The sequence below is a fragment of the Medicago truncatula genome, unplaced genomic scaffold (assembly GCF_003473485.1).
Source record: "Medicago truncatula cultivar Jemalong A17 unplaced genomic scaffold, MtrunA17r5.0-ANR MtrunA17Chr0c01, whole genome shotgun sequence".
NCBI classification, from domain to species: Eukaryota; Viridiplantae; Streptophyta; class Magnoliopsida; order Fabales; family Fabaceae; genus Medicago; species Medicago truncatula.
This window is the reverse complement of record NW_024340360.1, coordinates 400549-413914: the sequence shown is the minus strand read 5'-3', so window position 1 is coordinate 413914 and position 13366 is coordinate 400549. Positions and strand designations below refer to the sequence as shown.

Below are 13366 nucleotides of genomic sequence, written 5' to 3'. Positions count from 1 at the left end.
AAATGTTGACCATATTAAATGAGCCTGTCGAAATTACAGGCTAACAAAATGTCATTTTCGACAATTCTTGTTAAGAAAAGGAGAACATTGGCATTTTTGAATACTGTCTTGAGTCACTTTGAGAAGATGACATCGCCCACTCATTATCTTCCAAACATGATCTTTTGAGTTTCTCTCCCTTTGATCATTTTCGAGCGTGAGTGGGTCACATCTTCCATACGTGCGTAAATGCTTTGATAAAAATGTTCTAAAAAAATCTCTTAATGGCATTAGCTAAGTGCCGTTTTCCAAGGAAACAACGGTTAAAAAACTCCTTTTAAAGAAACTTCCCTATGTTTAGAGAAACTGCTTTGTAGTTAGTTTCCCGTTATAAGTTCTTGAGTCCTATCTTCCAAAACGTTCCTCTCTTAGTGTATCATGAGATATTATCTCGCTCATTCCTTAAACATGGAAATGCTTCCGACCGATCTCCTTATGGTTATCACCAAAAAGGTTGCTGCCTTTGGAACTCAAGACCTTTTGAATTTTAGTTCCACATCTAAACTCCACCATCAACTCGCTAACAAAAAGGCGGCGCTCAGGGCGTTGAATCAGGATTTTCTATGGTACATTGTTGATCCCACTTTGTTCCTGGCTAAATGTCGATTTGTGTGCAGGATGTCCAGTAGTAGACATTCCTCTTACAGTGTAGCGATCGCTGTTTTCATGCTTCACCAAATTCGTCCTGATTTGGAAAGAATCAAACAAGTTCTGGGGAAGGCGATGAAGAATCAAACAAGTCCTGATTTGGAAAGAAGAAAACAAGTTCCGACGGGGCTACCTATTTCAACCTCATGCTGGAGGTTTTTGCCGCAGATAATCTTCCTGGCGGTCGAATCCTTCCCGTGTTTCAAGATCTTTTTGACTGTCGTTAACTTGCGAACTTCCGTAACGCTATCCTGCATACGGCTGCTTCCGTTCGGTGCTCCCGAGTTTAAGATACCAATTTTCTTGCCCTCCCTACAAGCTTTGCAACGGAATCAGACAGATTCGTAATGTTGCTTCACCCTTTCCTGGTTCGGACGAGGACTATTCTATGACAAACTTTTGTCTGTCATGCTGCCTCGACTTCGAGCTTGCTTGGATTTTACAGCATTTCCGTTTTTTGGACCTCGGCTTCTTATGGTAGTGGGTATCCAAGATTTTTAGGCATCCATAAATTGGCATCAGCTTCGTCTTAAACTATAATGCCAAATTTTACTTCCTTTTGTTTTGGTACTGTTATGTGTTTGTGTTGTGACATAGCAGTGCCCAATTTTGTAATGTTTCGGCATTGTTTTGTATTGCTCCGTTAATTCAAAGCCAAATGTTTGCTTCTTGTCGAAATTTTAATGTTTGTGCTATTTTATTTCCACACAATAGGCTTATACTTCTAGTATGTGCCTTTGTTTCGACATATCTATCAAAGAAATTTATTCCTTCGACAAATTGTAAATTGTAAAAACTTCTAATTTTCTAAATAGTAATTTATTTGTAATAAAAGACACTTGCAAATGAACCAAAGTTTTGTAATGAAAACTTCAATAAACATAACTCTTTGCCCTCGCGTTTTGCTAATGACAAGCCTGTCAAAAGGATACTAGACAAGAATTATATCTATTTTAGTTTCAACCACTTCTTTTGGTTTCTTACCTAAAATTTTGAATATCAAGGCAACTAATGCCAAATTTCACCATTTGATTTTAAGTAGGAATGATACTAATTCCGCATCATAGATTTTTGCTAATGGCTTCTTAACCATCTTTTGCTAAATACCAGCCTCTAAGGCCTTCTTTATCTCAAGATACGGCTAAACAACCGTTATTCTGTTCTAAGCATCTTGCTTAGATGTGATGACCATCTTCATCATTCCCTAAGACTAGGGAATTCAGATCTTCCACATTAGGTGTTGTGTCGAGAGTCTCCCTTTCCCATATGAAACCATGAGTTGGATGGAGTCTTACAGAACTTGCATCTGCTTGATTAGTATCATCATATTTTGCAGATGAACATGGAGCAATATTTGCTAGATTCTTGTCGAAAGTTTTTCTTGTAATCTAATTCACTTCAGCAAAAGAATATGAAATTCTAGCACACTTGTTTTAATACATTATGTATGTTGTTTCAGCGTTTGCAATGATACGATTAATGTTTCAACATCACGCGATAAACAGAAATAAAAACAAGAAAATAAATGACAGGAAAGTAAAGAACACAATGAGTTTGTTGACCCAGTTCGGTGACAAACACACCTACTCTGGGGCTGATGAGTCAATAATTAGTTATTTTAATATAATATTTAAGTCCGTTTTATTTATATTTGAGTTTATTTTAGGGTTAATAGTGTTTTTCACCCTTGTAATATATGTCATTTCCGGTTTTCGTCTATAAAATTTTCGGTTTGAATTTCACCCTCGTAAAATTTTTATTTTCCAGAAAACACCCTTAATAGGCCATTCAAAAACCAAAATTTCTTGAAAAAAAATTCTGAAAATGGCCTATTAGGGGTGTTTTCCGGAAAATAAAAATTTTACGAGGGTGCCAATCAAACCGAAAATTTTATAGGGGCGAAAACCGAAAATGACATATATTACAGGGGTGAAAAACATCATTAACCCTTTATTTTATTTAAGTTTATTTCCTTTTTAGAACTCTTTTACTAAAATTGTAAGTTATTATATTTCATGAACAAATATTCTAAAGATTGAGTCTTGGAGCAAAAGAAAGGAGAATTGGAGTTGATTCGTGCCAAAAATATAAAAGATCTTATACAAAAATATCTAGTGCAAGGATTGAGCACAAAAATATGAATATCTCATACAAAAATATCATGTGCAAAGAATTTGAAGATCTTGTACAAATATATACAAGAGGCGCGCCCCACTTTAATCCTTTTGCTGCTTTTGCTTTTCGGACAAGCTACCTATTAGTTTATTTCTTACCTAAAAGCCCTTGGTTTCTTGTGGAACATTCTAGTGATGTATTGCTTAGGTTTTAAGTCATTATAGACTATAAATAGAGTAGCTAGCTATCATAACAATTCATCTTTTGTTCTTGGAAATAATAAGTGACAATTGTTTCTTTGAATAAAAGTTCAACCTTTATTTTATGTTGTTCTTCTTCTTCTTCATCTCTTCTATGTCTACAATGAACGTTAGTGAGTAGATTCTTCTTGTCTTAGGATTGTTGGATAAGTCTAATGACATAATCCTAATCAAAGCAAGCCTTAAACCCTAATTTTATGTAACCCTAATTTCTACTCTAAATTCACCGTTTTAACATCAATTAACAATTATCAAACTGTAGAAGCGAAAGTGGAGGGTTAGTAATTGTTAATTCATCATCTCAAATATCAATTCATAAAACGAAAGTGGAGTTTTGATATTTGAAAAAGTGAATTTAGACAAGGATTGTGAAACATGAAAATAGTCTAGCAAACCTTGAGACATATAAAGTTTTGAACTTCAAGGATTCTAATAGCAGTAATCCATGAAAATAGGCGTGATTGCTTGAGGAACACACTCATTGAGACTGAAAGGAACTGTGATAGGCTAAAGAGAAACTTGTCTTTAGAAATTAGGTCTAACATAAGGTTCTAGGTTTAAGGGTTTGGATTGAGAAGGGTTTGTCACTTTGACGGACCAATAATCCCAAGACACCCTTTTATTATTATTGTTATTTTCTTTTGATTAAAAATCCAAACTTTTTAACGTTTGAAACTTTCATCTAATCAGTATTAAAAGTTAATTGAATTCATAACTCCATGTCGAAACGATACTCTTTTTACTACTTCGGTAGAACTGTGCACTTACGGTTTTATCCCATCAAATTTTTGGCGTCGCTGCCGGGGAGTTATTGCGATTTGATTAATTTTTTTTTTTAACGATTAGACTGAAGAAAAAAAAGAAAAAAAAACTTTTTCTTTATTTTTATTTTTCTTCTTTCTTTCTTTTTCTATTTCTTTCTTTTACCTTTAACTTCTTGGGAAATATGAAATAATAACGATATGACTGAGGAACGCACTCTTAAAGAGTATGCAACCCCTTCTACGGAAGAGCCACATGCTATTATTGTGTACGCAACAGTTGAGGGTAATAATTTTGAAATAAATCCTGCACTTATTTACTTAGTACAGCAAAATCAATTTTTCGGATCACCCACTGAGGATCCGAATCTCCATGTTTCAAATTTTTTAAGACTCAGTGGAACTTTAAAGGCAAACCAAGAGGCCGTAAGGCTACACCTCTTTCCTTTCTCTTTGAGGGATAGAGCTAGTGCTTGGTTTCATTCACTGCAAATCGGTTTTATCACTTCATGGGACCAAATGAGGAAGGCATTCCTTTCCCGATTCTTTCCCTATAGTAAAACTGCTCAAATGAGGAATCAAATCACATAATTCACTCAAAGAGATGGAGAATCTCTTTACGATGCGTGAGAGCGTTTCAAAGAAATGTTTAGGCTTTGCCCCCATCATGGTTTAGAGAAGTTTCTTATTATCCATACTTTCTATAATGGTCTTTTAATTACCACAAAAATGAATGTTGATGCAGCTGCAGGTGGAGCTTTGATGAATAAAACATACACAGGAGCATATGCTTTGATCGAGGACATGGTCCAAAACCACTATCAGTGGACAAGTGAGAGAGTCATCACTGCTTCTTCACCCTCTAAAAAAGGGGCAGGTATGTATGAAATTTCTTCCCTTGATTATCTAGCTGCTAAGGTTGACGCACTAACACAAAAATTTGATAAAATGAATACTAGTGATGTCACACCTGCCCCTGTATCACCTCCTTGTGAAATTTGTGGTGTATTTGGCCATATTGGCATTGATTGCCAACTAGGTAGTGTTGCTGAAAGTATTGAGCAATTGAATTATTCTCAATATAACCTAGGGATGAGGCCAAACCAAATTTTTTACAAAAATCCTCAAAATCCCTTTGGACAGCACCACCCGGTTATGTAAACAACCAAGAAGTCCCTCAAAAATCCAGCTTGGAACTTTTATTGGAAAATTATGTTATAAATCAATCAAAGCAGCTCCAAGAGCTTAAAAATCAAACTGGATTTCTGAATGACTCTCTTGCCAAAATTGTAACAGCCCGATTTTTAGCTAGTTTTATTTAATTACTTTTATTGTGTGATTGTATGTGATTAATTGTGCTTGTGTGTATTTAATTGTCATTGGGTTTATTTAAATGGATTACCGTATTAGAAGGGTATTTTGGTCATTTGACGAGTAAGGGTAAAATGGTAATTTTGGTGAGAATTATTTTAATAGTTAGTGAGAACCCTTGTTTTACTAAGTTACTAGTGTAGTGATTAGTTTTTATCGTTAGTGACCGTTGATTATATTTTACCGTTGTTAGTAATTACCGTTGAGTGTATAGAAACTTTTGAATTGTGTTAGAATGGGTTAGGCCCATTATATTTTGAGTTAAGCCCATTAAGGGGGATAACACTAGGGTTGTCTTAGAATTGTATTCATTCTCTACAAAACATTTTCCTAGAGAGAAGGAGAGGTAGAGAGAGATAGAGTGAAGAGAAGAACAAGAGTGTTGGAGGGGAAGCTTGAGGAATCAAGTGGGTGACCTAGGAGCTGAAGTGAAGCTAGGGTTAAGGATAATCAACTTCAAAGGTAAGGGGGTTAGTGATTATCATAATCATGTAATTTTGCATTTTCTCATGTTGTATAAAAATGGGTTGATGAACAATTCATGCTAGATTCGTGCTCTTACTGTGATGTTATGTTTGTATGCATGAATTGATGATAATTGTATGATTGTTGGTGAAATTACATGTTCAAATATGTAAAAATGATAAGTTGTGAAAATGGTGCTCAATTGGTGAATTTTGCTAAGTTATTGTTAATTTGATATTTTGATTCTTGCTCAATTGATGTTATGGTTGTTAATTGATGTTGTAGTTGATGAATCATTGCTTGGGTATGCATATTCATGAATTGATTATGAGAATTTGAATTGTTGTTGGTGTTTTATGTAAATGGGTTGATTTGGTGAATTGGTTAAAAGTGAGATTGATTTTCATGTTCAATGTGTTTTTGAGTATCCTTGTGAGTTATATGACCTATAAACATTCTTTGGAAACATGTTTGGGCATTGGGAGATCAAAATTGGGAGTTTTGGGTGAAAAATGGGTGAAACCCGTAACTTTTGTTATGCAGAATTTTGAATGGTCGCTTAAGCGACGCTGCAAGCGACGCTAGTTGCTGTCTGATGAATGCACGCTTAAGCGTGCTGTAAGCGAGCTGGTAAGCGTGTAGTCACAGTAGCTACTGGAAGTTGGACGCTTAAGCGTGCAAAACTTTTTCCAGCACTTTTAAAACTTTGTTCCGAGCTTCCGAGGGCCAATCCGAACTTCTTAAAACAGTTCTTTTAACTTATATAATCATTGTTTGTACAATTAATCCTACTGGAACACTTCCTTGAACAAGAACGTTGATTGTTCCGAAATTTGAAATTCAAGGAAATGGAATGGGAGTAAAGTAGTGTAGTGATTGTATGATAAATGAAAATGATTGAGATTGGTTTCCTTGAGTTTTATTTGGTTTTGGTTTTGAAAATGGAAGATTCTTGTAAAATGTTAAAGAGAGACGAACATTGATGAAAATATCCTTTTAAGCCAATCACCTTATAAATCTTTCATATTTAGTTTTGTATGACTATATGGAAGTATTTGATGGTTAGTTGAGTATTGAATGTGATGTTTATCTTAAGGTGATGTATTTTCCTCTTGACTTGGAAAGTAGGCAAATCATGTATTTGATGTGAAATTATGTGGAGGTGATGATATTGGTGAATCCATATATATTGTTTATTATGATATGGTGGGTGAATATATATGTTGTTGTGAATGTGTTGATGGTTTAAGAAATATTTTGGGCGGAGTTGAATAAGTTGCCTGGCTTTAAAAATTGTCAATGTTGGCCGTTTGCCACATGATTTAGATTTTTGCTGGAAATGTTTCTTAAGTAAATTGTCTTGTGAGTTATTGAGATTATTCTTGTATGACTAAGTGAAGTTGTATGAATGAATGATTGTATTGAATATGATGTTTATCATGAGATGTGTATGCTATCTTACTTAGAATGTAAGGAATGCTTGAATGGTGAAACTATATGTGATAGTTGATGTTGAATGGTTATATGTTGGATATGATATTTGTCATGAGATGTTGTATGTTCTCTTACTTGGGATATGAGAATTGTTTGGAATGGTGAAACTATATGATATAGTTGATGTTGAATGACATTGTTGATCATTGATAATCATGTTGATGTGTGATGGTGAATACTATGATTTATTTGTGTGGGCATGTTTTCTTGATAATGCAATGTTGTGGAGATAATCAATATAATTGGGTGTCGTCCTATATATTGAGTTGAGATTGTGAATTGTTGTCGCATTATCAAGTTCTTACACATGTCCATGCATCAGAGTCGAGTTGTTGTAAAAGAGTCCGGCTCTTTTACTTCGGAGATTATGTAAGGAGTGACCCCTTACATGCGATGTTGACTTGTCCATCGGAGGTGACGACCTTTTGGAGATTTGGTACCACATGCATTTATGTGTCCATAAGTGCATATCATAGCATGAGTCTTACGTGAAATATGTGATTGGTGATGAATTGAGATGAATGATTATTGATGATGTTTGTGATTGACGATTGTGAATGAATATTTGTGAATTGATAATTGTTCATGAATTATGATAATGATTGTTAATGACTTTTGATTGGTGATTGTTCATGATGTATATGATCGGTGATTGTTTATGATGTATATGATTGGTGATTGTTCATGATGTATATGATTGGTGATCGTGTATGAATGACTGTGAATTGATATTTATTTATGATACAAGTAATTGGTGATTGTTCATGAAATGTGATTAATGATTATTCATGATAAACGTGATTGGTGATTGTGAATGAATAATTGTAAATTGATAATTGTTCATATGATTGACGAATATTGATGTGAGATATCGGGGTGTGATGTAAGTATTAATGTGTAATTATTATTGATCAAGTGCATGATGTTTAAATTGAAATATTCATGTTAACTGTTATTTGGATTATGATAATGTAATACTTACCCCCAGTGGATCTGTTATGGACCGCCTGCCTATATGTATGGATGGGTAGACGTTGTGCAGGTTTAGTTGCTTGGTGAGTTCTTGTGCTTGGTGGATATCTGGAGCTTTCTCCGATATCGGTGTTTAGATGTTTAGTCGGCTCTGATCTAGGCTTAGTTGTGTCAGTCTAGATTATCTTTTACTTTGGTTTTGTAATGTTTGGAGATTACCCGTTTGTTGGGATTTTTGAGATGCATCTATGTTGATGTAATTTATTTATTCATAACATGTATATTTGAATTTACTCTGGTTTATATTCCGCTGCGACTGTTGAGGTTTATATACATGTTTATTGGTTTTTGAATTTTGAATGTGGCGTAACCTCTATTTCTTGAATAAATGTATTATTCGCATGTTTAATTGCTTTAATAGAAGTAGGGTGTTACAAAAATCACATCCAAGGTAGACTCCATAGCAACTCACAATAAGATGTTTGAAACCCAAATCTCTCAAGTGGCACATCAAGTGGTTGCTTCCTCTCAAACCACTGTAATCTTTCCAGGTCAAACTGAAACCAACCCCAAATGCCATATAAGTGCTATTACTCTTAGGGATGGTAAACAATTAGAGGACCCCGTTGTGAAAGTTAAGAACAATGAGGGAGAGATAGGGAGTGATGAGCCTAAAAGTGAGAAAGCCATAGGAGGGAATGAAAAGCCACTTGTTTCACCACCTCATGAGCCTAAAATTCCATTAACACAAGGGTTTGCTAAATCCAATTTAGATGAGCAGTTTAGGAATCTTATTAAAATACTTCCAAACAAATTGCCACCTCAACTTAAGGATCTAGAGATTTTTTCCATACATTGTGTCATAGGATCTAAAACGATTGAGAAAGTCATGTGTGATTTGGGAGAGAATGTCAGTTTGATGCCATTGTCCCTTAGGGAAAGATTGGGTATAGGGTAGAGAAACCTCTTGATTGTCAAGCTAATGACTTTAAACGAGCGCTTCGTGGGAGGCAACCCACGAGTTTAAATTGCTTTTATTTATTTTGTGTTGTTTTAATTTGTTTTGTAGGTATTTGTCCAAATATGATGCGAAAAAATGAAGAAAATTGAGTCTAGCATGACCAGAAGCTTGGCACGGCCACCACACACTTCCCGTGCCTGTGGTGGCACGGCCGTGCCTGTAACCTAGCCAAAAACCAACATCTTCTAGAGAGTTGGCACGGCCCGTGCCTGTAACACCCTCTTTAATTATTTAATTATTTTATTAAGTTTAGAGTCCACTTTGATGATTTATGTGATTTTATGTGATTAGGTGATGTGTTGATATTTTATTGATAGGCTTATTTTAATATTTAATAGAATAAGATTTGAAAATAAAATAAATATTGAGATGTGGGGATGTTTTGGAATTTAGAAGAGTTTAGTTGAATAAGATGAATAAGATAAAGTAAATAGAAGAGATATAAATAGGAGAAGACCTAGTTTAGAAAAATGAGTATGTACGATCAGGTCTTGGAGAAAAGGGAGAAAAACCCAAAGAGAAGGGAGGAAGACCTTGAGAGCTGCGATTTCAATTTCTAAGGTAAGGGTGAGATTAACTTTGCAATTCTATTAAGTCTGTAATTCAATGGTTAGATTTAACATGATGTAGGATGAGTTTTAGAGGAATTGAAAACTAGGTCAAAATTGTAGAATTATTGATTAAACGGTGGAAACTTGTTAGATTGATGTAGAAACTGTTCCTAGACCTTAGATAATGTGTAGGATGAATTCTGGAATCAATGTCAGGCTTAAAAACATGAGAAATTGTGAATTTTCATGAAAACTGCACTTCTACCCGAGCCAACATTCATCGCTCGCCCTCGCGAACGATGATCCTCGCCTCGCGAGTGATGAAGTTCATCGCTCGCCTCGCTAGCAACTTTTACCCGCCTCGCGAGGTGCACCTTGCAGCTCGCCATAGCGAGCAGATTCACTCGCCTAGCGAGTGTGACCAGAGAGCTGTCATGATTTCGTAATTTTGACTTTTAAGTTGAATCTTAGATATTTTTGAGTGCCTGAACATGTCTAATTACGATTGGAAAAGATTCTAGATTGAGATTTAACCTGGAATAGTTTAAGAATGGATTTTTTGGAGTTACACCTGTATTCGCCATGGCGAGTAGAGGCTCTCGCCTCGCAAGCTTGTGTTTGACAGAACACCTTGTTTAGGAATAACGTGACCTATGTTACATGAGTTGATGTGAGCTGACCTTTGAGTAGGACTGAAGCTTAAATGATTATAATGAGGTTCAGAGAGGATGATTAAGATGATTTAATATTGTTGATTTACGTTGATGATTAAATGTGAAAAGATCTATATAATGTGAAAGTTGTTGATATGGAGTTGCAAATGTTATATATGAAGATTATTATTGATGGTTACTTGCTGTATATGTTTAAATGATGTTGTCTTGCTGTTGTGATGAATATGATTTACTTTGATGATTAATGTGAGAATATTTATATATTGTGAAAGATGCTGATATGAAGTTGTAATGGTTGTATTTGATGATTATTGTTGATGATGACTTGCTGTAAATTATTTGATGATGTTGCCTTGCTGATGTGATGTATTAATATCATTAAGATGCTAATGTTGGTTTAAGTTGTTTAAGTTATAAGATGTTGGTCCAAATTATTGGAGTCATAAGAGATGTCTAAGTTGTTAAGTTGTTAAGATGTTGAGTCCATTGCATACTCATTTACGTTGGGTGAGGGCTTGATGCTCTGTAATGTATATTTATACATAATATGTGAAGGGAGAGGGCTTGATGCTCTGTGAGCCTATTTATGCTCAATACGTTGGGGGCTTGATGCCCTGGTTGGTACCACATGCATGATTAAGAAGTTGAAGTTGCATATGTTGAGTTTAAGTTGTAGAAGTTGCATTGTCGTTGTCGTTGAGTTGTCATTTGTTAATGAGTTGTTAATAAAGAACTAAGTGAAGTGTTAATATTTATTAATCATTGTTGTTTAGGTGGTGTTGCTTATATTATTATAAGATGATGATTATGCTGTGCGTTTCTGTATAAGATGATGTTTGTAATGTGATGATTTACGATGTCATATGATGATGGTTATGATTTGATTATTATGTGCTACGTGATGATGTATTTAATACGTTGAATATGAAGTGTTAATGATTAGATTACTATCTATGATGAATATATGATGTTTTCATGTTGTTAAATACAATTGTTGAGTTATATGTTTAATATTATTGTTTAGTGAAATCTCACCCCTTCTGCTTGGAAATGTTGCTCTTCGTGTGAGTAACTTGCAGGTGATCGAGAGTAGGTTGCTGTGTTTTGCTGTCGTGAGTGGTTATCCCTCACTGAGTCGTTTAGGTGCTCTGATACGTAACGGGATGGGATCTTTTGTGGCTATTTTATATTCCTTACGTATTTGATTTATGATGCCAATTGATTAAGTTGTTTAAACTGAATTTTATGAGATGTTTGATGAGGCCTGCGTGCCAAGACTTAATTATGTTGATGACTTAATCCGCTGCAATGTTTTTGGAATTGATTTATGTTGAAGGATAATTAGTTAATTATCTCATTTATGATTTTATGAAGTGTAGCATTCCGTTTATATGTTGAATACTCTGATATATGTTTGAAATTTTTAAGTTGGGAAAACGGGGTGTTACAATTGGTATTAGAGCAGGTCGGTCCATCCGGCCAAGTAGTTGAGTCGAGTTGTATCGAGTAACAGTGGTATTACTGTCTTTATGCTGTTTGATTGATGTTTGTTGTGTATAGAACTAAGATGGCTGGAAGAAACGATGTTGCTATTGCTGCTGCATTGGAATATGTGGCTCAAGCTATGGGACAACAGCCTAATGCTAGTGCTGGTGTTAATGCTGAAGTGAGGATGTTGGAAACTTTTATGAGGAATCATCCGCCTATTTTCAAAGGAAGGTATGATCCAGATGGAGCTCAATCGTGGCTCAAAGAGGTAGAGAGAATCTTCCGAGTTATGCAATGCAATGAAGTCCAGAAGGTGCGTTTTGGTACGCACATGCTAGCTGAGGAAGCTGATGATTGGTGGGTTAGTATTCAACCCATCTTAGAGCATGGAGGTGGAGTTGTTACTTGGGCCGTGTTTAAGAGGGAGTTCTTGAATAGATACTTTCCGGAAGATGTTCGCGGGAAGAAAAAGATTGAGTTTCTTGAGCTGTGACAAGGTGATATGTCCGTGACCGCGTATGCTGCGAAGTTTGTGGAGTTGGCTAAGTTTTATCCGCATTACACTGTTGAGACTGCTAAGTTCTCCAAGTGCATCAAGTTCGAGAATGGTTTGCGTGCCGATATCAAGGGGGCCATTGGTTACCAGATGATCCGTGTCTTTTCTGAGCTGGTGAGCAGTTGCAGGATTTATGAGGAGGATACTAGAGCTCACTACAAGATAGTGAAAGAGAAGAGAGGAAAAGGGCAGCAAAGTCGTCCAAAGCCTTATAGTGCTCTTGTTGACGAAGGGGAGCAAAGACTGGATGATGAGAGGAGACCTAAGAGTAGAGATGCTCCTACTGAGATTGTTTGCTACAGGTGTGGTAAGAAAGGCCACAGGAGTAATTTCTGCAATGGTGAGGAGAAGAAGTGCTTCCGATGTGGGAGGAAGGGGCATCTGATAGCGGAATGTAAGCATGAAGATATAGTGTGTTTCAACTGCAATGAAGAAGGACACATTGGTTCGCAGTGCAAGAAGCCTAAGAAGCCTCAGGCAGGTGGAAGAGTGTTTGCTTTATCTGGTACTTAGACAGCGGATGTGGATCGTCTGATATGAGGTAAATTTTCGAGGACGAAAATTCTATAAAAGGGGGAGAGTTGTAACGCCCTCTTTAATTATTTAATTATTTTATTAAGTTTAGAGTCCACTTTGATGATTTATGTGATTTTATATGATTAGGTGATGTGTTGATATTTTATTGATAGGCTTATTTTAGTATTTAATAGAATAAGATTTAAAAATAAAATAAATATTGAGATGTGGGGCTGTTTTGGGATTTAGAAGAGTTTAGTGGAATAGGAGGAATAAGATAAAGTAAATAGAGGAGATATAAATAGGAGAAGACCTAGTTTAGAAAAATGAGTACGTACGATCAGGTTTTGGAGAAAAGGGAGAAAAAGCCAAAGAGAAGGGAGGAAGACCTTGAGAGCTGCGATTTCAATTTCTAAGGTAAGGGTGAGACTAACT

General features: G+C 35.6%; 1 non-coding gene across 1 annotated transcript; it reads right to left on the bottom strand.

Annotated features, from left to right (window-relative positions):
* Positions 1 to 4391: 4391 nt before the first annotated feature.
* On the bottom strand, positions 4392 to 4497 carry LOC112416187 (small nucleolar RNA R71). The gene has a single exon (XR_003006494.1). It is a non-coding gene; the product is annotated as a small nucleolar RNA R71 (small nucleolar RNA).
* Between the last annotated feature and the right edge of the window lie 8869 nt (positions 4498 to 13366).